The sequence below is a fragment of the Passer montanus genome, unplaced genomic scaffold (assembly GCF_014805655.1).
Source record: "Passer montanus isolate IOZ18808 unplaced genomic scaffold, ASM1480565v1 scaffold54, whole genome shotgun sequence".
Lineage (NCBI taxonomy): Eukaryota > Metazoa > Chordata > Aves > Passeriformes > Passeridae > Passer > Passer montanus.
This window is the reverse complement of record NW_024370374.1, coordinates 3,674,313-3,697,532: the sequence shown is the minus strand read 5'-3', so window position 1 is coordinate 3,697,532 and position 23,220 is coordinate 3,674,313. Positions and strand designations below refer to the sequence as shown.

The 23,220-nt window shown below is 39.6% G+C and overlaps 1 long non-coding RNA gene across 2 annotated transcripts; it reads left to right on the top strand.

The window, feature by feature from the left end:
• The first annotated feature begins 366 nt into the window (after window positions 1–366).
• LOC120509895 lies at window positions 367–22,313 on the top strand. 2 transcript variants are annotated; one of them, XR_005629359.1, is made up of 7 exons: window positions 367–460; window positions 1,315–1,467; window positions 2,462–2,590; window positions 3,427–3,487; window positions 7,620–7,683; window positions 9,798–9,891; window positions 22,072–22,313. It is a non-coding gene; the product is annotated as an uncharacterized LOC120509895 (long non-coding RNA). The 2 variants fall into 2 exon arrangements; XR_005629360.1 differs by lacking the exon at window positions 367–460 and adding an exon at window positions 637–734.
• The last annotated feature ends 907 nt before the right edge of the window (window positions 22,314–23,220 follow it).

Below are 23,220 nucleotides of genomic sequence, written 5' to 3'. Positions count from 1 at the left end.
AATGGAGGCCTCTGTGTCAGACACAACACTTTTGAACAAGATTCTCACCAGAGATATGGAAAAAGAGCTTAATGCTGTTTATTGCTGGGCAGGCCCTTCCCTGACGGACTGGGGGTTTTTGCTGGGGGTTTGCTTCCCCTTCAATTTATGCAAACATTCCTCAGGAGACAGTATTTTATCCTTGCCATGCCAACTTGGATGCAAAGTGACTTCCCACTTATGGTCCCCCCTGCCTGCCCAGCTCTGTGAGGTGCCGGCTGGGACAATGCCATCGTGGGCACCCCTGCGAGATCAATTTGGCTCACAGCTGTGCTCCTTGTCAGCTGTAATTATTGGGGTTAATGTGATTAGTTTCACTTGTGGGGCTGGGAAGTGCCTATTGTTGTTGCCTCTGGCAATAAATTCCCCTGTGTAAGTTCTTTGCTGAGCTGGTTTATGGCACCAATTGCAATCACGGCAGGTAAGGGAGGAAAGTTGGAAATAAAGGCAGAGGGGAGCAGGTGGGTGAAGCCTCTTTTAAACCAAATGAAATGCATACTGCCTGCTTGCTGTAGGAGTAGAAAGAACCCCCACAGAGAAGATTTTTACCTTCAGATATTTTTCTTTTTACCTAAAGATTGTGGAAAAATAAGGTTTATTTCGCTCAAATCGACTACTGACTAGTAGTGTCAAGTGGGTAATACCAAAGCTCAGATAAGAATGGATTTGCTGTGGATAATTTCCATCTCACTCAGGTACTGCTGGCAAAAGCAAGCTCTTCTGTATGGTATTCCAAAATGCATTTCAGTCTGATTCATTTGTCATTTTAAAAGGAATAAGAGGTGGTAGGTGAAATGTCTCTTTCCCTCTCGCTTTTATGAACTGAGCAGGAAAGTGAGATGAATTGTAGTCAAATGTGAGGAATCTTCTCACCCTTAATTTGCCATCTGAGAATCATAAGGTTGAAGAACAACAAGTAATGTGCGGGAACATGAGTTGGTGGAGGAGAGAATCAGCAATATAAATTAGTTTATTCATACAACATTAAAAAGACTCAGTTTGTTCTGCTGTTGTAGCTTAATAGGGACATGTGGAGTGTCTCAGATGCCTGAGATTTTAGGGATTAGCACTGCTCCTGGAAAAGGGATTTGTCCATTGAATGCCACCTACCATATTTCTGTTTAGGATAAAATAGCCATTATATATGTTTTATAATATATATATTATATATAGCATGTTTTTTACCTTTACCTGAGCTGTGTGTGCAATATAGGTGCACATCTGTCCCTTTTCCTTTCTGATTTTGGCCTCCTTCCTTTTCCTCCCTCTCTCCAGGTATTTGGTTGGCTCCAGCATGTTTTGTTCAGCCTTTTACTAATGCCTTCATCTTTGCACTGAGTATCCACATTTCTCTCAAGCTGCTAAAATTGATTTAAAGCTGAAAAGATAAGAAAACGGACAAGACATATTTTCAAATTGCAATTGAAGGTAAGAAGGGGAAACCCCCTTCCTAAGATAATGGGGGTTTTGGAGCACTAGCAACTGGGAAGTATGTACAAGCTGAAAATATGATGATATGGACATTCTGCAGAAAGAGCCTGTATGAAAAATGGATTCTGTGTTTACTGGTACAGAGGAATCTTTTAACACAAAGAGAAATCTCATCTATAAAATCTAGTCTTTTGTCCATTTGAGTGCATGTAATTCTCATGAAAGTGGCATTTGATTTGGTATGGAAATGAGATGCACGTTAGGCTTTTGTACAGATTTTGAATCAAACTCAAGCACAGAGATTTGGTTTTGATGCACGTGTCCTTGTGCAGAAATGGCCACAGTGTCTCAGGCACTTTGAAGTTCCCATCCCCAGTCAGAGATTTTGTTGGAAAGCTTATAAAAAAAACTTTGTGAGAAGGGTGGGGACTTTGTCCTTTTGTTGTTTTACCCAATCTTACTTTTCAAATTTGGTGATTACATTCTGTTAAGCTGTCACAGAACTGTTACTTGCAATTTAGTGTGCTCAAGCTCCTCTCACAGCCACCCTGGTGCACATAAATTGCCATCAATGGCTTCTTTTTAATTTCCAGGCTAAGCAAGTGGTGCAGAGGAAAGGATATTGCAGGTGCTTCAGCTCTAGAGCCAATTTTGGCTCTCAGGAGCGTGGAGCGAGGTGGTGCAATCGTGACCAGATCCCTCCCCTAGCAGCAGCTGGACTCTGTGCTCACCTCTTCTCTGGGCAGCTGGAGGAGCTGCCAAGGCTGGACAGGATGCTGCAGGTTTCTCTTGGCAGGATGGAATTTGTTTATCTTTCAAGTTCAGCTCGCTTTCCTGGGAGCTGTGGTGCTTCCCCAGGAGCAGGAGGTGGAAAAGCAATGTTTTCAGTCCCAGCTTGGCTGTATTTTAAGCATTCTATAAAGGCAGGTTTTCCACAGCCTCGCAGGATGTGTCTCCCCTACACCCCTCTTTTATTTTATTTTATTTTCAGGAAAATACCACATCTTTTCAAAGGAACCACCTCCTGCCTGTTTGTCTGCAGCCAAAGCTTTGCAGTGAGGAGAAAATGCAGCACAGCCAGGAGTGTCCTGGGCTCCAGAAAGCATTTCAGCCTGTGGAGGTTTGAGTTTGAAACGGGGTGGAAACACTAATTTTGTGTAGTGGTTTTGGCTAATGTACCAATTAGTGTGATGGGTTTAGTGTTGGTTAATCACCAGTGCAGTTACCAGGATGTACTCACTTATTTTTGTTTTGAGGTAGGATTAGGAGAAAGCAAAGCAGGTTTAAAATTTTAAAAAGATATAAAGAAAGGTTTATTAATAGTAACTAAAAGAAAGAGTAATAAGAATCAGAATAAAACTTTTAGGATGCTTCTCCCCTACAACCTTTTCTTTCTTACTGATAATGTAAAGAAACAAAACTTAAATTTTAAGTCATAGTCAGAGCCAAATGAAAGGAGAAAATTATACCTTCCCAGGCTTCCTGCACTGCAGTAAGAAAAAAGGAGCTTTCTGCACATTTAATTTTTTGTGCAGGGACACTCTGGGTCAGAGGCTTCAGGTCTTGCTCTGCAAGCCCAAACACGGAGTGTGGGTGCCAAAAAGCTCTAAAAAGTTTATTGGAACTCTTGGTTAAACTTTGTGCTTCATCCTTTCTTTCCCCCTGAGTAAAGGTTGTCCACAATGCACAGAATTTTTAAGTCTCTTTCCAGCTCAGAGTTGTGCTGTTCTTTGGGAGAATTCTGAGCTCTGCAGCTTTGTGTGCATTTATTCAGAGCCTTCATTTTTGTGTGTTCGTCGGGTAACTTTTTTTCCCTTAATTTTATTTACATGGAATTTGTCCAATTGTATGCATGCAAATGGAAATTTAACTTAAATGTAGTTTAATATTGAACTTGATTTAATTAAGTAGGAGATTTTTTTTTAAAAAATGACATCTATTTTTCACTTAAACTAGATGATCAAAGGAGCTTCACTAAAGCTAATAGATGAAATGTTTCTGTAAAGCTGTTTTACAGGTAAGTTCTCACTCAAATTCTGAAAAAAATAATAGGTGCTTTGACAGATAGGTTTTTTTGGGTTTTTTTTGAGGTGTGTAATTATCTTAAAATCTGAGTGAAGCTCCAAAGGATTTACCAAGAAGAGCCATTAGTTACTACCAACTTAAACAAAAGAGGTGTCTTAACATTTGTTTCATTGTAGAGAATAAATCCAGTACATAAAGACACCAAGGTATTATGGAACACTGAAAAGTGTAGAGTGGTTGTGTTGACATAAATCCAGATATTTGTCTTGTAGTTTTACCTGTAATTAGAAAGCATCTTTATTCTTTTATAAATTGCTTTGTTAACAAGTGTTTCAGTCTTAACACAATTGGGCCTTTCCAACAGTTGCCATAAAGTTAAGTTTAATTTTTAACAAGTTCTCTTCTAAATAAAGTTAGACTGCAAATGTTTATCATTCTATTTTTTTTTCTCTGTGCTTTTCATTAAAAAAAGAGGAACAAATAGAGTCAGCTCAATGGTGTAAAACTGCTACAGAGCTCTGGAATGGACACGAGTATAAGAAATAAATAGTGTACAGCCTATAGAGTTATTGGATTTTAGTGAGTTGTGCTTGGGGGACTCCTGGCAGAGCCGCTTTTGCCATGGTATTATATTTGTGGGGTGCCTGATGAAGGGAGGAATGATGAATCTGACTCCATGTTCTTAGAAGGCTAATATATTATTTTAGGATACTATATTATATTAAAGAATACTAAACTATACTGTACTAAAGAATACAGAAAGGATACTTACAGAAGGCTAAAAAGATAATAATGAAACTCCTGACTCTCCAGAGTCCTGACACAGCTTGGCACTGATTGGCCAAAGAGTCAAAACAACTCACAGCAGAACCCAATGAAACAATCACCTGTGGGTAAACAATCTCCAACCTCATTCCACATGAGCAAAACACAGGAGAAGCACGTGAGAAAATTGTTTTCCTTTTTCTCTGAGGCTTCTCAGCTTCCCAGGAGAAAAATCCTGGGTGAAGGGATTTTTCCAGAGAAAATATGAATGTGACAGCCATGGTTGCTATAGAATGAGCTCCACAGCCCTCCAGAACTGGAGTGGCTAAATACCAAGAGACATTTCAAGGATGCCTGATGCTATCAATATGGCCATGGAGTGATTAATGCACCTTGTTGAGGTGGTTAAATTGAGAGATGCAGCAGGCTGAAGTTTACAGTATTGATCCAATTTCAGTCCTGGCAAAAAGATCTGTGGAGGAAATATAATTATTTTATTATTACTGCTCATCATAAAGCCATGTGCAAAGTGAGCAGAAGATCTCTTAAACTTTAGTGTTGCATAACCTGTATAAAGCAAAGGTACATTCATGCTGAAAAAAGCAAGGCAGATGTTTTATAATGGAAGCAAATTCTGCAGCACAAATAATTACATTGTAAGTCACAGTTGGGATAGTTTCCTTTATGCTGTGCCTAAATGATTACAAAGCTCCAAAGAAGACATAAACTGTAAAAAAAAAAAAGGAGCTTCTTTCAGTTGCAAGCTGCAGGTGCAACCAGACACAATGGGACTCAAGAAGAAGTGTTGAATTAAAACTTTTTCCCTTCCCATCTGGCCTACAAAGGGCCCCATCAGCTGGCTGCCACCTGATGTAACATTTCCTCTCATCCTTTTCCAGTGATTGGCCTCTCTCTGGTGGCTGGAAAAGGTAGTCCTTTTCTTTCTCTGAGACATTTTTCCCCTGTGAGGTGCTGCTGTCTGGGCTGCCTCGGGAAGCCCAGGTGGGATGTGCACCCTGGGGATGTCTGGCTCCCTCCTGCGCAGCCACGCAGCACCACAGAAATACTCAAACCCATGGAACATGGAGGGATTTCAATATTTCCAGATGGCTGGGTCCCTTGCAGTTTATACTGTTGTAACTGTTCTGTATTTCAATTATTTCTCAGGCATTAGTATGCACAGCTTAGCATTTCTGGTTAACGTTTGATTTCCCAGTGAAGGGAGCAAAGGCAGCGCCTGCTACAAGGAAATACTTCCAGCGGGGCCAAAAAATATTGCCCATGAAAATTTTCTTGCTCAAAATACAGTATGTTTTTCTGGCACTTTCCAGTGATTATGAAGCTAATGAAAATGGAAGCTGTTGCATCCATCTGTCCTGAAAATCACTTGCTTTGGAAATGGGAGCATTGAGAACTGTGTGTGACAGCCTTAGGGAGAATATAGGGTGCACTCACACCTTCACCTGTGCAATGTGGTGGCCAGAGGGACAACAGGGAAAAGGGGAGATCTGTTTTCCTCTAGGTTTCATTGTTTCAAACAGCAGAACACGGGGGTGGATACTGATGTCCTGGTTTATCACATAGATTTAGATTTATCATATAGATTTACAGATTTAACTCCTGTGTTTGCCATGAGTTGCTGGCTGCTATCAGTGTGCACAAACTGGGACTTGTAAAGGACTTGTTCAGACTAATATATTCTGGATATTACCAGTGTCAGGGGCGAGTGCTGTGTTATATTTCTACAATTTGCCTTTTGCTGTAAAACTTCTCCTTCTCCCATGCCAAGGGAGAATTCTCTCTCTGTACCCAGGCCCTTCATGCCTCATGCCCTGACTTTGAGTTCTTTGTTGCCACAGCAACTCTGCACCATCCTTCTGTTGCATTATTGCTGCTCCCATAACTAAGAAGTATATCAAATAAATTAAACTTGTCAGTCACATCTGAAAAAAAAAAGATATCTTGAAGATGTTTTCTGTCTGTTCCCAGCATCATAGCAGGTGCAAGCACAGTGCCAGTTCTGGGCTGCAATTCCTGACGTGTTTTCTAGGTCCTCATTACTTGCAACAGATGCAGGGAACCTGGTGGGAAATATTTGCTGGCTGAAAATAACTTCCTCCGGATACTGAAAATTCTATCACTATCTAGTCCCTTTTTATTTTTTTGTTAATTTATTATGTTTATTTATGTTAATAAATTTTGTTAATTTATTCCTGATTGTGGAAGTAAATACATTAACAAGTTCTTAACCATTAGTAAAAAGTAAATAACTCTCTGTAAAAAGTTATTCCTTATGTTTTTAGCCTCTAAGTTGAAGACCAAATACAGAACAAGACTTGTCAGTCACTTGCAAGTTGGGCTCTATCTACTTCCTGCAAACATTGATTTTATTTTGTGTCTCTCAAAACATGTGAATGCTATTCCAAACTGGTAGCCCATAGAAAAGAAAAAGAAAAATTTTTCTTTCAGGGAGCTGCCCAGAAAACACCTGGTCAGGCAATGCAGCTGACATATCATGCTTAAATATTTAGATATTTTGTTTATAGCTAGAAATACCAAAAATAGGAAAAGATACTGATGAAGACAATTACTCTTCACCATTTTACAGATACGTGTTTTCCTCAGTGAAACATTTATTTGTCTTTTGTAAGGCTCTATAAAAGTAAGGAAATGAAAAAAAAATAATTCCATGCATCACTCTTTAGGTAACAGTGATATAATTTTAGAAACAAGTAATCTAGTGCAAATTATATTTAGCATTATGCGCCTGATGGCTGGAGACTGTTGTATTGTTTGTAATTCCCAGTCTGAGACTGTGCTGAACACGATGTAATTTGCTCCAAGGCTGTGTAACTCACGGGAGGAGATACAAGGAATTCCAATACTCCTATCAACTGTAAATTGGTCTGAAACCATATTATTTGTTTCCATTTTCTTCTGAGGAAGAATAACAACCCTTACACAGATTTTTCCCTCGTGCAAACTAAGTCTATTGGCTTCCAAAGTTAGATAAATGTGTTTCTGGTATGATTTCAAAAGAGGAAAACAAACAAACAAACAAAAAAAAACAAACCAGAAGAAAGAGATTTTATAATTCAATAAAAGTCAAAGCCCGTTTATTTTTCAGAGTAACATTGGCTTTTGTTTGCAATGGTTATGAGGCACTGCTGCTTCTTGTGCACTTGAATGTTCAGGTGATGAAGCAGTGTGTTAATGATGCATCAAGTGAATAAATAAATGTATTATCAATTAAAAAAATAAAAGCATAAGAACTATTTTTTTAATCTGTGAAGATTTTGCAAGTGATTACCTTTTTAAATTCAGCCAGTGGTTAGATTCATCCATCTCTTGCCTTACAGGTCATAAACCTTTTCCCAGGTCTGAAAATCCTGTTGGTAAAGAAGAGTGGAGATGCCTGCACTGGTAATTATTCAAATTTCCATTTTGTTAACTATTGCAAGAAGGCAAGTGGATAGAATACCTTTTCTGGACATTCAAACATCCTGTCTTCTCCACCAGGGGCAAATAAAACTATCAATATGCACCCCAAGAAATCTGTTGATAGAAGAAAATGACTCTTGAATAGGTAATGAGGATTTCTCTTTTGTGGGCTGGGCAGAGCAGCTCTGGCAGTGATTAAAGCAGCAAGAGTGCAGCAATCCTCGCAGCTGTTAAATTCCTCCCCTGCAGAGAACTTTTCCTACATTTTTTTCCTGCCACTGGGGCTGGGTTTTGTACATGGGCTCAGTTCTTGCTCCTGTAGGAACAGATCTCCATGCACAAGGAGACACCACCGAGGCTCTCCCATCCTGCAGGGTGGGTTTGTGAGTGAAGCTCAGGCCCAAATCTCAGCTAATATTTTGAGCTGGTGTGCCTCCAGTGCTGCAGCAAAGTTTGTTCTCTTCGCACCACAAAGTGCAACTTGAAGGTTTTGATTTTGTTTTGTTTGTGTTTTGTTTTTTGATGGTTGTTGCTCGTTTTGCTGGCTCCTGTTCTGAGCATCCCCAGAGAAGCTGTGAAGTGCTAAATGCAGGACAGACACCAGCCTGCAGCCTTCCCCTCCTCGGGGAGCTGACAAGTGTCTTTTGTCCTTTGGGAGTTGAAATTCTCAAATGAAGCACTGCATTAATAGCAGCTTGTGACAATGACAAATATTCCTGCTGATCTCCAGAGTCTCTGCAAACCCTGGAGCAGCGATCCCGATTCTGCTCAATGCCACTGACAGTTTATTCTAAAATAAGCTCTTTTCTTTTATCAAAGGAGGTGATAAGAAGTACAATAAGCTGTGATCTAGCCACTGCTGTAATAAGGAATCACCCTTCTTTAAACCAAAGTGTTATAAAAATCTTCTTCCCCCTAGACTAAACAAACAATTATTGAATCGTGGGAAATAAGTGACAGCTCTGCAACCTCTCAGCGTTCTCCCGGGAAAAGGAATTTATGTTTCCTGTAGCTCAGAGCACATTTCAAAATAATTCAAGGCAACAAATGGAAAAGGATGGAAAGAAGTTTCAGGGGAAGTTAGAGCAACTCCTCTCTTGTCAGTGTAAGCAGAACATCAGGGACAGCAGAAGGGGGGAGTTCCCCAGCACTGCACCACCAGCATGGCCAAATATTTTGGGTGTAAACAAGAGTTTCTTCCTGTTAACTCTCATTTGTGCCTTCTTTATTGCAAAGGAAATGCTTTTTTGGGGGAATTTTGGGGAGAATTTATGAACTGTGGATTGACTGTGGGATATGATGGGATAAGGATGCTGAAGGCGTCACCAGGGGTCTGTCAGCACCAAGCAGGATTAACCCCCACCACAGTCAGGGCTATGTTGTGGAAGAGGTTTGTCCTACCCTAGGAGCCATTTGAGAAGCTGAGTCACTCTCTGATATAAGTAATTTTTATCTGTGTTGCTATTATTGCAGCTTTGTCTTATTGATGTAAATCTGTGGTTTTGAAAAAGTGCATTGGTTTAAGTTTTACCCAGCAGTAAGGCTGAGCCACAGAAATCCATCCAGTGGAAAATGCACCATTCCTACAGGGGTGTGACCCAGCCAGCTGTGGCACTAACACGTTCACCTGGCACTTCAAATTATTCAAAAAATAAGCAAAAGCTGCCTGTATGGCTTTAATTCAGTAAATTTAACAGTGGCAGTTTGCAGGCACACAAACATAGCTGTTAAATGTTCTCTTGATCCCTAACCTGTCCTCCTGGAGAATTCCTGGCTCTAGTTTGAGAGTTTTGTGGAGCATCTCCTGCAGGCAGATGAGGCCAGCTCAGTGCTGGAGATTTACTGATTTCTGTGTGGAAAATTCCATAGGATTTGGCCCCAGGGACAGAGAACTGCTCAGAGTATTTTTAATTTTTTTATTTTATTTGTTTTTATTTTTAAATATTTTATATATAAAAATATATTTAATATATTTATATTCATTATATATAGAATACAATATAATATGTATTTTTATATATGTGTATTTTATGTGTATTTTTATTTTAATTTTTCATTATATTTTTATTAATTTTAATTTTTATTTATTGGTACAGATGTAACCAAAGAGCAAGTGTGGCTGTTGTGAGAACTGTACATTGCCAAGTGTTTTTCTGGAAGAAGCATCTTCTTGTGATCAGGGCTGGTCAGGTAATTCTCTCACACACAACCAGGTCCTGGAGAAAATCTTAGAGTCCAAAAAGGACTCGAGGGATTATTAAAAAGAAGAGGTGATGAAAGCTGTGGTTTTACATTACTTTTGCTGATGTTCAAATCATGAGCCAGGTTGATGCACTCTTTACACCACAGATTAATCTGAATCAAATAATCCACCTACATTGTGACCTAAAAGGCCTCATGCTTCTGCATGGTTTTCTTCCTTTTTAGAAACAAGTTGAAATAGAATAATTTTTTTAAGGCATCAGTTTATTTTTTTTGTCCTTTTCCATATGATTTAAACACATCTTTAGCTATTGTGTGCCTGTAAACTCCAATCTAGCATGGCAGAAATTCTCTCTGTGTTTCACACAGACTCTGTAATAAAGTTCTCAGTCTATTTATTTCTTTTTATATTCCACATTGCCAGAACTGCTCAGGAATTACTCTTTTCCATGACATTTATTCTTTTCAGAAATATTGAAAAATTGAAACCAGATATTTTCATGGGGATATTCCACTTATGGGGGGTGGGGGTGAAGAAGTTATCAAAAAAGGTATATTTGGAGCAGATTTTGTGGGTGGAAGAGAAAAAGAAGACCCTCCCCATGCAATCTGACACCTAAGGCATGTGAGCTAGGAAAATGGCATGGCAAGGACAGGAACCAGGCCACTGACATGTAAATTATTCCTTTTGTAAAGGAATAATATACTTTTTTCCTCTCCTTGGGGTTTGGTTTTGTTTCTGCTGGTTTTTTTTTTGCTGCAGGATAATTTGAGGAAGTCTCAATTTCATCTGAGTGATAAGAGGAAGGTTCCTGTATTTTCAAGAGGTTTCTCAAAATGGCAAAGAAGTTTGGGTTTTTTTGTTGTTGCTTTTTTTTTTTTTAAGCTTTGATCATTACACAACCTGTTAAAGGCCCTGTAGCTCAATGCTCGATCTCTGCAGGAGCTGTAAAGTACTTTGAAAAATCAGATTTAGACTGGAAAATTGTTGCACTCTGTGCAAGCCCACACTTTCCACGACCAAGAAAGCAGCCTTGCTATTGAAATAACAATTAATTGCCACTTTTGTGTTACCTGGGGGCCACTTGTGAGGTGTCTGAGTGCTGCCCCAGCTGCAGTGAGGCTGTGCTCTTTTGTGCTCATCCCCCAGCACCATTAGCCCTGCTGGCTGCTGCTTTGTGCTTGGTTCAGACAGGTGCAGGTGATGAGCAGCTGCAGCAGCAGACAGGAATGTTTAGGCTGAGGATATTTGGGGTGCCTCAGGAGTGTCTGCTAACCCAAAATATTGGGAGGATGCTGAGGGAATGGGAGCCAGTGGAGGCAGATAATTGTGTGACCTTGAGAGCTTCCAAAGGGGCTGCAACCATGACAAAAATAAACTGGCAGAAACTGAGAGGCACTCACATATCCCCTTCAGGTAAATCTTAATCACACACTGATATTTATATGAATGTATAACTTATATTCTCTATTTAAACTGGCGCTGGTGATCTTGTGTGAAAATACTGATAGCTGGCTTCATTAAGAGACATAAAGACAAAATCCTTTTGTTTGGCTGCTATTAGAGGAATTATTTTGTGTTTGCTGAAGCTGGCTATGCTGTGTGGCAGGCACTTTGTGTCTGCTGTGGTGAGGATTTGCTGTAAGGGATGCAGTGAGAAGGAAGAGGAGCCTGATGCTCTGATGCAGGAGAAAATAACTAGGCTGCAACCCAAAACTAACCTGACAAGTGCTGTGTCACAGCCAAGAGGCTGAAAAAAGCATTTGAGGAGTAAAGAGTGTGACCTTGTCCTTATCTGCAGCCAGGCAAACTGAGAGAACAACTTCTTTGAGCAAGGGGCTTGATAAAAACTGCTCTGGGCAATTTTCTGAAAGCTATTCTTACCTACAGGCCAAGAGTTTCCAAGGTACAACTCGGATTAAATCCTGCATTTAACAGGTTTTCAGCAGGCTACAAAGGTGCCCATGCAAGCACTATCCTGCCCATTTCCCAGTCTTGGTCCAGAGTGCACATATTGGAAGGGCAGCTGGGATCTCAGAGAAAGTTGCCAAAGGTTCAAAGTCACTTAGGAGTTGCTTTCCATTAGGTTTTATCAGATTTAGGCACCCAGATTGTGTCACAGAAATTCAGAATTGTTCCACTTTTGTGAACAGTAGAATTTTAAATTAGTTTAGTTAGTGGAAAACTTAGTTGGGTTTAAATGTGATTTATCACGAGTTAAGTGCACTCACTAACAATTAAAACAAGTTTTAGACAAAACTAAAATAAATATTTTTGAAATTGATTTATGATAAAATGTGGCTGCCAGTTAAAACTGAAAATTTAGGTATGGGTGGTGTTTTCAACTTCTTGCTAAAAAAATTTACACCAAATGGTGTAATAATGATAAGAGATTTTGGATCTTAGAAGTGTTGGAAATTTTGTAATGCAGAGGTGTGCTTGAATAACTAGAGCTTTTCTTATGTCAGAGCTTCCTTATTCTAAATTTCTCATCACCCATTTAGTCTCTTTTTTCCCCTTCTGTGTGTGTGGCTTTTGCTTTCCCTATTAATCTGTCCTTATCTCAACCCACAAGTTTTGTAGCTCTTCCCTTCACCTTCTCTCTGCTGATGCCACTGGAGCTGCCTGGGGCTTGGCTGCTGCCTGGGGTTAATCTGCCACAACAGATTCAGGAAATGTTTTAGGTCCTATCAACCAAACAAGGCAAAGGTTGACAAAAGCAACTCTTGAAAACTGGGGAGAGATATTTCAAATTTAAGTGAGTGTTCTTCACTCTCCTGTACAGGCTGGCGTGATTAGAGGCTACAGATTAGAAGAGTTTAACTTTTATTGACTGCAGTCCCTTGATTTTTTAGCCTTGCACCTGTTTTCCATGACAATATAAACTTAAATGAATGTTTCTGGTTTCAGCAGAAGAAGTCTCTCTTCTGACAAGCAGTTCTACTTCATGCATGTTATCTGTTGTGTGTGCAGCTTTGTCTCAGGCTGCTTTTCCAAAATCTACTGTTATTTGATGCTCATCACAACGCAATAATATTAATGGATTTCAGGTTGAGCTAAATGCTTTATTTTGAGCTTAATGCCATTGTCAGTTGAGTAAATTGTTGCCAAACGTTAATTGCTAGGGCTGAATTTTTCTTCAGCAGGTGTTTGTGTACTGAATGAATGACAATCTTTGGGGGGAAAATAACAGATTGTGTATTTATAGTGTGCATCACAATGGATGGCTGAAAGCAGGGAGCAAGTGGCAGATAAAATGTATGCTGACAATCATGTAATATTTTTTTTTCCTTCTAAAGTATACTCAAAATCACAGTGTTTTCACTGTGCAGGTCTTGAGTTGACTGTGGCAGCTTTGTTTTACATCTTGGTGTGTTTTTGCCTAAAGCACACTGAGGAGGGCCAGGGCTCCTGGTACAGCACTGAAAGGTCAAACAGGCTGAGGGGTTTTCCCACTAAATATATTGTGATTCAAAGAAATCCCAATTACTCTCATTTCAAGCTAATTTCTTCTAACTGTGCCATCAAGGAATTGTGCCAAAATTTGGCTCTATGTGGGGCTGAGTGAAAGGTGTTTTTTTTTAAATTTAATTTCTATTTCTAATGACATGGAATGGGTTAGAATCCAAGGCAAGAGTTGTGACACAACTCAGGGAATGTCTTCCATTCTTATGTTTACTTTCTGCTGCTCAAATGTTCTAAAATCTGTTATTACTCAGTGCCTCAGTGTTGTGATTGCACTGCACTGGTGCTGCAATGCTTAAGTTTCTTGCTCCAGATGCCAGAGAACACAAATTATTATTTTTTTTTTAATTCTGCGTAATTTGGAACTCCTGTGTTCTTATCAACCCCCAGTTCCTCTATATATTAAACATCTATTGTAGTTTCTGTTGAGCACAGTGCTTTTAATTTTTTTTTTTTTTTGGCAGTGCTGTGTATTGCTGGAAATCTGTCAAATGTAAATGCAGCTTTTTGGAAGGTGTATTGGTTCTGCAGGGCAGGAAGGCATTAAAATGCATTCTGGATCATTTGCTCCACCTCATTAGGTAGGCAGGAGCAGTGGGACACTGAGGCAGGAGCTCAGGATGGAGAATGGAACAAGGTTTCTTATATAATTAGTGACACTTAATGAGGTGGTACCCAGAACACTGGAAGCTTTATCTTACAATATTCATCAGAATGATGAAGGAGAACAATTTTCTCTTTGCTGGTCTGTCACATATGACCCAAAACATTCTCAGAGACTTCACCACACATTGAAGCCTACTCTTCATACTCATCCTCTCAGTGCTGGACAGTTAGACATTCAAGAATTCACCTCATCATTGAAAATCAAAATAATAATCTTCTATACATTTGACTGTACTTTCCAGACTCTCTGAAGAGTGTCAGTGAGTTCCTGTGTGTGGTGTAACTCTGTGAATGTAGTGTCTGAAATATGAGATAAAATCAGCAAGAATGAATGAGCCTCAGTAGCTTCAAACAAAGATGTGACTGGGCAGGAGGGGCAGAATCATGTCCCTGACTGAGCTTTTAGGAATTTTAGTCTATACCACTGACCTGGTGGGATGAGACTGGTTGAAAACCTGTGACAAACCATGAGGCCACCTCTTATTTTCAGTTTTTCTGGTGTCTGGCTGTAGCTGTGGAAATCTTCTCATGGGGTATGAGACTGGAAAAACTGTCCTGGATGTGTTGTAGAGACTGTCCTTGCCACCTGCACAGGAAAAGTGAGTAAAGAAAACCTCCTGTGAGACTTCTAGCCTACAGAGGAGCAGAACAAAAGGTGCAAAGTCATCATCATCATCAAGAGATTCCATTTCCTCAGGCAGCACAGGGATTTTGGCACAGTGTCCAGGAGATCCCAGTGTAAAGCACCAGGTCACATCCAGCATGTGCCATTTATCAAATCTCCTGCAGGCCAGTGGTTGTGTTCCTGGGACAGAGCCAGGAGCAGGGCGTGATTTGGTGCTGTAGGCACAGCTGGGCAGAAGTCAGGAGCTCCTGATGCTGTTTCCCTGTTGAGCCATTCCATGTCAGCACGGCTGTGTCTCCAGAGGCTCTGGCTCTGTGCCTGGGCAAGGAGATTTGCCCTTGGAACTGGAGGATCAGAGTCCTAAATAATTTTTTGTACTTTGAAAACCTCTCTGAAAATCTTCCCCAGATGAGTTCTGTTGTGTGTCTTCCGAATTTTGGGAATTTGCTTTCCATTGATGCATACCCAGAACCTGCTTAGGACTTTTCTGAAGTGCACTCTGACCAGATGAATTCTTCAAGTTCTGAAATTTTTTGAATGAGCAAAGGCATAGACCCTGTTAGATCAGCAAAGAGATCATCTCAGAACCTCAGGGGCTCTCATTCTTTCCTAAAGCTAAGAGAAGGCTTGCAAATATGAGGCAGCATCAGCAATAGGAGAAATTATTTTCCTACTCTTTGGGGATATTAACTTTATTTCCTTCAACCTTTTTTCTTTGTTATGAATTTCTGATGTCTTACTAATTGCACAAAAGAGGCAGAATATTTTCCTTTGCAAGTTCATCCTGAGGAAGTTGATTAGCATTATTGAAAATCAGTGCCTAATGTTCTCTCTTTCCATTTTACTGTTTGCTGTGACCTGCAAACACTGTGCCTAGGCTCACTAAAATCAGACATTTCAATTGAACTTTGCACCCAGTAGTCTGGCTCAGCAGAATCTCTGGTTAATGTCCTGAAGGTTCCAGGTATTTTCTCCATAGGCTTTTCCAAATGGCTACATGAAAATGAATGTGGTGGCGTTTAAAACACTTTTAATTGAGAAATGAGCTGCCCACTACATTAACACTGCTTAACTGTGTGTATTGATTTCTAACCTGCATGTCATTGGTTGGCTGAGTGTACCAAGGGTACAAAATGTGAAACCTTATTCATTTTTAATAAAAAAAAAGAAGAATTACTTCTCAACGGCAAAAAAAAGACATAAAGGAATCACCTTTCATCCCCAATATTTAGAAGTTAAGGCCTTTAAAGTAAGATGTATGGTTATCAGAGGTGAAAACTGTTTGACTTTTTTGCATAAGACATCTAAAATATTCATTCTGTGCCAGCTCTGCTATCCAGAGGAAACATCAAAGGGAGCAGGTCTCATTAGGAGAGCTCTCCTGCCTTTGACACATGTCTCCAACATGCTGGGCAACTTTCGGAGCAGTGGGAAGGGATTTATCATCTTAACTTCCAGGAAGGGCAGCATGAGCTTGGCGGTGAATCTGCTGCTTTGAAATCCCCCTGCCTATTTAGGGAGGTTTAATTGGGATGGAAATGTGCTTGTAGAGAGCATGGGGATAACACTTTTCCTCCATCACCTTGCCAGGCTCCCCTGTGACAGGTTTCCTGCTTTTTTAATATCAAATATCTCTGATACCAGATACGTCAGGTGCCTCCATGGTAAAGGCAGATGTGCTGGCACCCTTGGCATTCCAGTGGACTGGAATTCCTGTGTGCAGAGGAGTGCCTAAAGATTTGCTGCCCATTACTGCCTCATTTTGAGCAGTTTCTCTAAGGAAGCAGTGAAAATCGTGTTCAGTTTGCGTCAATTAGTCCAACCCACATTGTCTTCTTGAGGTCTGTACTATGTTAAAGTTTGAGCACATCATTCTTTCTCATAATGTGCTTGTCAGGTAGGGGTGAGTGGTGGGGTCTCCATTTTAAAGAAAGGGATACAAGGATTAAAGATTATTGTTCATTTTGCTTTGGTGGTTTTTGTGTTTGGTTTTTTTTTTTTTTTTTTTTTTGGAGACAGTCTTTCTTATTCACAGCTGCTTTAGTGGAGCTCGGTGATTAATTTGCCAAAATCCTTGATTTTAAGACTAATGAAACTGGCAGTAGAGACAGCTTACTCTGAATGAGAAAACAGATTTTTCTCATGCTCCCTGTGTGCTCCACACCTCTGTAGCTTTATTTTGACTCCCTGCATTGGCCTTGAAGAGGGTAACTCAAGGAAAAACACAGTTCAGGCTGAGCTTTCAGAGCTGTTTCTTAGAGAAGCAGAGGCAAAGCAAATAGGAATCACTGAGTTGTAGGAGAATGAAAACTTCATAAATACCTCTATTTTTTTTTTTTTTTTGACTAGCACTGTCATTCCCTGTAAATGTGTTTTAGGGTTTCTTTTCTGACTATACTCAGCAGTGACTGGTGACAGGTGGAGAAGCAATGAGAACAAAATGCAGGGAGTTGTGTTTAGAAATAAGATTTAAAAATAGTCATATTTTCCTGTGAGGGTGTCCAGACACTGGTCCAGGTTGTCTAGAGAGGGTGTGGAGTCTTTCTCCTTGAAGATATTTGAAAGCCAATTGATGTGGTCCTGGGAAACTGGATGTAGGTGGCCCTGCTTGAGCAGGGGTTGGCCAAGGTGACCTCCAGAGGTCACTTCCAACCTCAGCCATCCTGGGATGCTGTGAATAAAAGATTGTACACCCTGTGCTGAAGGTGCCACGCTCTTTAATGACAGAGAAAATTGTGTGAGGTTTGCTCCTGGCAAGGTAGCTCATTATCTTCAGGAGTGCTAAGGTTACTATAGGAACCTAAAGGTTTTAGTGGGACTAAATGTGATAAATATACAGTGTGAGCAACATAAAGCTGCATGTTTTTTATTTATGCATCAATATCAAAATTGGTCTGTGTTAACGCTTCTTCGAATCCTACTAAATTACATCCTTTAAAATTAATTAGGCCTCTTTCTTTGCAAATCCTATTGAGGAGAGGGATAGGCCATAATGACAATTGTCTGAAAATAATAGTTGAGAATGATCCACTCACCCTTTTCCATGTGGTGGTGGAGCACTGTAGTGGAGCAATTCCTGTGCTTTGGAAATTCCACAAAACCAAAATTTTTCCTGCTTGTGTCCATCAAAAATTTCTCAGAAATTTTCTCATTCATCTAGAAGTCTAGTCCTAGATTTCTGCTGAAAGACACCCAAAATTGTGTCTGTGTTAAATCTAAGCAACCATGCTGTTAATTTGAGCTCTGTTGTGGGTGAAAGCTGCTATACATATGCAAAAGCATCATTGCTCTGAAAATTGGTTCTTTACCTGCTGGAAGCAGACTTCCTGTGGGTTTTTCTATTTAAAACAGAAAACAGCTGCTCTGCAAATCCTTGCAAGTGTCAGCAGTTTCCATGCATTAAACTTTTCTCACTTCCTGGGAAGATGATGGGATTCACTTTCTGGAAGCCAAAGAGAAAGTAATCATCTTCCTGTATCCCAGGGCTGCTCTGGATCATCCAACTATAGCCACTGAAGACAGTGAAAATTCACCTTTACTGCAAGAGACCTGCAAGACTTTCTTGAGTGAGTGGTTGTAAGAAATGGATAGGAACTTTCTACCAGCCCTTGCACCACATATTAGCAACAGATATTTGAAATTCATTTGGTAGAAGGCAGGAACTGCTTGGGGTGAGTGTCCTGAATGTGCCCCATGAAATCCCTAATATTTCTAGGCATGGCGAAGACTCTGTGGAGACTGGCAGCACTGGTCATTTTCAGCTGAAAAATGCTTTCTGCAGCTGGATATTTTCAGGACACCTTGCAACAGGCAGAGAAAATTTTCCTAGGAACCCGGGGATGTGAGTCCATAGAGCCTTTCCAAGTGGTTGGTGTGAGTGGAGGTCTTGGTATTGTTAAATATTCTCTGGGTTTAGTGCTGCTCCAGGCTGCCACACATGGAAAATGCACCCAGAGTTTCATCCCTGGCACTGCAACATCTCCTGCCTTGTCACACCCTGGATGTCATTAGGGAAGTATTAAAACATATCTTTGTGTGTAAAATTGTCAACTTAGCTCATCTCTCGAAAGGTTTTGAATTCTGGACAGCAAAACCAATTAAAATTAAAGGAAAATATTACAGGTGGGTTTTTTTTAATACTGAATTTTAGTTTCAAATAGGCACACACTATGTGCCTATGTACTGTCAGAAGAGAGGAGGTTTCTCTAGATTAATTCAGGTGTCTATTAAGAAAAACTTCAGTCCACCTCAGCTTTTCTGGGATATTGCTTATAACCCACCAGTTATTGAATATGACCAGAGTGTCTTCTGTTCTTAGGGAGATGTAATTTAATTCCTTTGTATTGCAGCTACTACTAGGACTCAAAAGCAGCTGTTAGATCCTGCAAAGGGGCCTTTGATACACAAGCAAAAGGAAGTGAAGTATTGATTATAATTTTGATGAAGTTTCCATGTTGTCTTCTCTTTTCAGTTGCTCATGCATAGTGTAAATTACTAATTTCTGAAATTTGCCTCTCATCGTGTTGCAATTGCATCAGTTTGACCACAGGCAGTGCTGCAGAAAATATTGAAGAAAGGGCAAATGTGGACAGCAGCAAAAAATTTTATTATCAGAGACATGAATATGTAGGAAAAACTCTGTGTGAGCCAGTCTTGGTGCTTCTCACTTGGTGCTTAGTCAAATGCCTTAGCTGGGTGAGGAAAAACTACATCCAAAAATCACAGCATGACTTGTGCATTTTATGAGGAAGCACAGTGACCCTGAGTGTATTTTCCACATAGATTTATCACTCACATGGTCACCTGGCAGCTCTGCAGAGATACAAAGTGAGGGATTGCATCTTTCCAGTGGTGGGAAAGAAAAAAAAAGGCAAATTACAAGTTGTTTTAGGAAAAGTGTTTGTGCCCAAGTAAGTTTGGAAAGTGTGGAATTGCTCCAATTCACCATCTTATTAAAGGGATTTTAGCTTTTGCGTGGTAAATATTGCTTCCATTTTTGAAACTGGCAGTAACATTGTCCTGGTTTTGGTGTGCTGCTGTGCATTTTGAGCGTTCCTAATCATCTCTTCGGGTGGGGTTTCAACTTGATCTGCTTCAGCTGTTAAAATGGGAGATCAAACAGAATTTTGAAGGCCAGGATCACTTAAAAAAAACCCAAAAAAACCAACAAAACACAAGAAAACCTTGTCCATATTGCATGTTCAGGTGCTGTAGTGATGGCTGGTGCTGTGGTAGATGTTTAAACTTCAGCACACTTAGCTAAAACTGTGTCTTTTGTTAAAAACATTCTTCCTCTAAAACTGCCTTACACTGTGCATTCTAGGATGGAACAGAAGTTGGAGGAAAAGCTATTAAATCATTGCAGGGGGGCAGCATTGTTTGCTGCACTGAAGTTTTTAGCTCTAATTTGAGTTAAATTTCAATTTCCCTTACCATGGGGTTTCGGCTGCACCCCTTGGGAGATTATTTCACAGTACAATAACTCTGCTGTGATGTTTTGTTGATATCTGGCCTAAATCTTCCCTCTTAATTTCATCCCATTTTTTGCTGTTATAGCCCTAGCTATCACACTAAACAATCCCCCTTTTTCCTAAGTGGTTGGCTCATCAAATATTTCTGGACAACTACTTTCCCCCTTAGTTCAGTTGTTGCTTAGTTAGTATCTAATCTTAACATTTCTGTGAGGATTTATGTTTAAGCTTTCTGTGGTTGGTTTTTCTTTTTCCTTTAAAAAATTATTTTTCTGCCATCCCTGGCACCCTTATTTGTGAACAGCCGTTTCTGAGAGCTTCAGAGCATTAGCATTAGCTGGCCATAGGTTCACCTGCTCTATTTTTGTAGCCCTGCCATGCCCCCATTTGGGTTTCTTTTTCTCAGAATAACTGCTTTCCAAATGTTTCTTTATTATTTCAGTCCTGATTTTTTTTCTTCTTAGGAAATTCAGGAAATGCACGCAATTAAATGACAAAGTGTTTGTTGAATCTTGTACTTTTTGGTTTTTCTGATGTCTAGCTATAACATGGATGAATAAATTAACATTTGCCACTTTGCTGTTCTTCAGACTGCTGAAATACTGCTTAGGATTCTCCCAGCAGTTGAGACAGTAAATAAAACAGACTTGTGATGTGCCACTAGATTGGTAAAATAAGGACTATGTGGTTGTGAAAACTGCCTTGAAAATATCAGTGAGACTGATACATTTTAATCTCTCCAAATAACTCCCCTGTAGAAAACTGTGCCTTTTGGAAGAATGGGAACACAATTGAGTCTGTGAATATAATTAATAGAAGACTCACATCCCTTGTGGGTTCATATAAAATGACTCTTTAGGAATTTTTTTTGTGAATCTAGCAATATTTCTTCTGTTGCTAGAGGAAGTTAATGATGTAAGAGTCTCAGCTTTCATTTTTAAAAGGATTTGTCTTTCAGGCTTAATTGACTGCTGAGGAAAGTAGAAAATATGACTCTGGAGTTTCCAGAAATGCAGATAAGATAAAGATGACTGAAACCTTTTTTCTCTTTTAATTTACTGCTGCTTAAGAAAGTTTCACATCATTTAGATTGACCTAAATTCTTCCATGTGACTTCACAATTATGGGAGTATTTGGGTCCTCTTCTAGCTTGGCTTAGAAGTAGGCAAGTGGCTCCATGTCCTTGTAAGGTGTGACCCTCTTTAGTCACAAATCATGACAAATTTCTGTGCTGAAAGCAAAAGTACTCAAGCAGGAGACACTGTTTTGCCCCAACAAAACTTCCTGACTTATTTACCAGGATGCATTCCTGCTCCTCACTCAGACTCATCAGGCTCCTTCCTGGTATTTCCCTGTTATTTCTCAACACAATTCCTTGAGTCAGATGGGGATAGGAAGCACTTAAAATGGTCACCACGATGGGATGACAGCAGGATGATTTTAGGCAGGTTTGTGGCTCAGCGTGTCCTACATCTGATGTGCTCTATCCTTTCTGTGCCATGAAAGTCTCACACATTTTCATTTGTTGGATCAGTTTCCTCCCTCTCTTTTGCCTCTGGGATGAATCCTCTCTTTTGCCATGGCAAATTTTTCCTGGCATTCAGACTAAGCGAATAACTAAACAGTTTAGTAGGCTGGAAGAATATGTGTTTTCATCTTTATGTAACCCATTTGAATATACACTATCTTTTTATAAGATGTTTTATCCTGAGTGATAAAAAGAAGTATGAAAAATGGTGGGAAAAAAGAGATGAAACTGAAAGGAAATGATTTGCACATTCACAAGATTGTGGCATATAATGTTCCTATAATGTAAACATTCTTTGGCACACTATTGTGTGTTTTACACACAAATTGCAGCTTGTATGTTTGGCTTTTTTTGCAGTACTAACTGGGTGATATAATTGTTCCATTAGTAAAAAGCTGTGGTGTTTTTCTAGGGAAAAGTTTTTAAGACCATCTACAGCAGCTTGTGTCGTGCATTGCAATTTTCTCAGCTACGTGATGGACTTTGTGCAGCTTTTAAAGGACAACATGTCATGGTACAGAAAATTCTCTCAGTCTGTGATTAGGAGATGACTGAATTCCCAGAGCATGAGCCACACTTAGGGCTGTCACCTTCCACTTGTGAAGCTACAGGAAAAAAGACCTGGTGTAGTCATGATCCAGTTCAAAAGGCACAGGAAGCCACACATCAAAACTGTTGATTTTTATATCAGCAACATTTTTACTATATCAATCTTTTCTGTTATCAGATGTGCTCATCTTTCCCCAATTGCGTTATTTGTTGTTTATTGAAACAGTTTGTTGCCCTGCCGTATCCTCAGTTGTTTTTTTTTCCTCAGAATAACTGCTTTCCAAATATTTTGTTATTATTTCGGGTCTGAATTTTTTTCTTTTCAGGAAATTCAGGATGTACACACAATTAAATAAGTGTTAGCTAAATCTCATGCTTTTTGGTTTTTCTGATGTTTTGCTATGACATGGATGAATAAATTAACATTTGCCACTTTAGTGTTCTTCAGGACTGCTGAAAGACTGTTCAGGATTCTCACATCAGTTGAGATAGTATTTGGTGGCTGAGTAGAACTGAAGCTTTGTGCACCTGTCAATTACAGTAGTCAGATAAGTGGTTTCAACCTGGACAGGTTTGGACAGATTAATTATTGAAGAGTTGGCTTCTCCATCTATGTTGGACAGCAGATGCTAATAGAATGGTAACAGCATGAAATGATGATCATAAATATCTGTATAAAAAAACCCAGGTTTTCAAAGAGCTTTTTAAAACAGAGATAGGAGGACACCACTAAAAATATTATAAGAATATCTGTAGAAAAGCCCCAGAAGACTAAGAAACTATAAACTCATAAAGCTAATAGAAGAGCAACCATTGTTAATAGTAAAGTTTATTAATAGGAAAAAAAAATAAGGGAATGGCTAAGGAAATGACCCAAAAGCATAGGCCTGAATCTTGGAAATTAAGCATTTAATAAATGGTGAACTTGTTCCATGAAACAGTATTTGAAAATTAACAGTGAATTGAGATAGGCATTGAAATTTGAGGATTCTGTTAAAAATACATGTGCCAC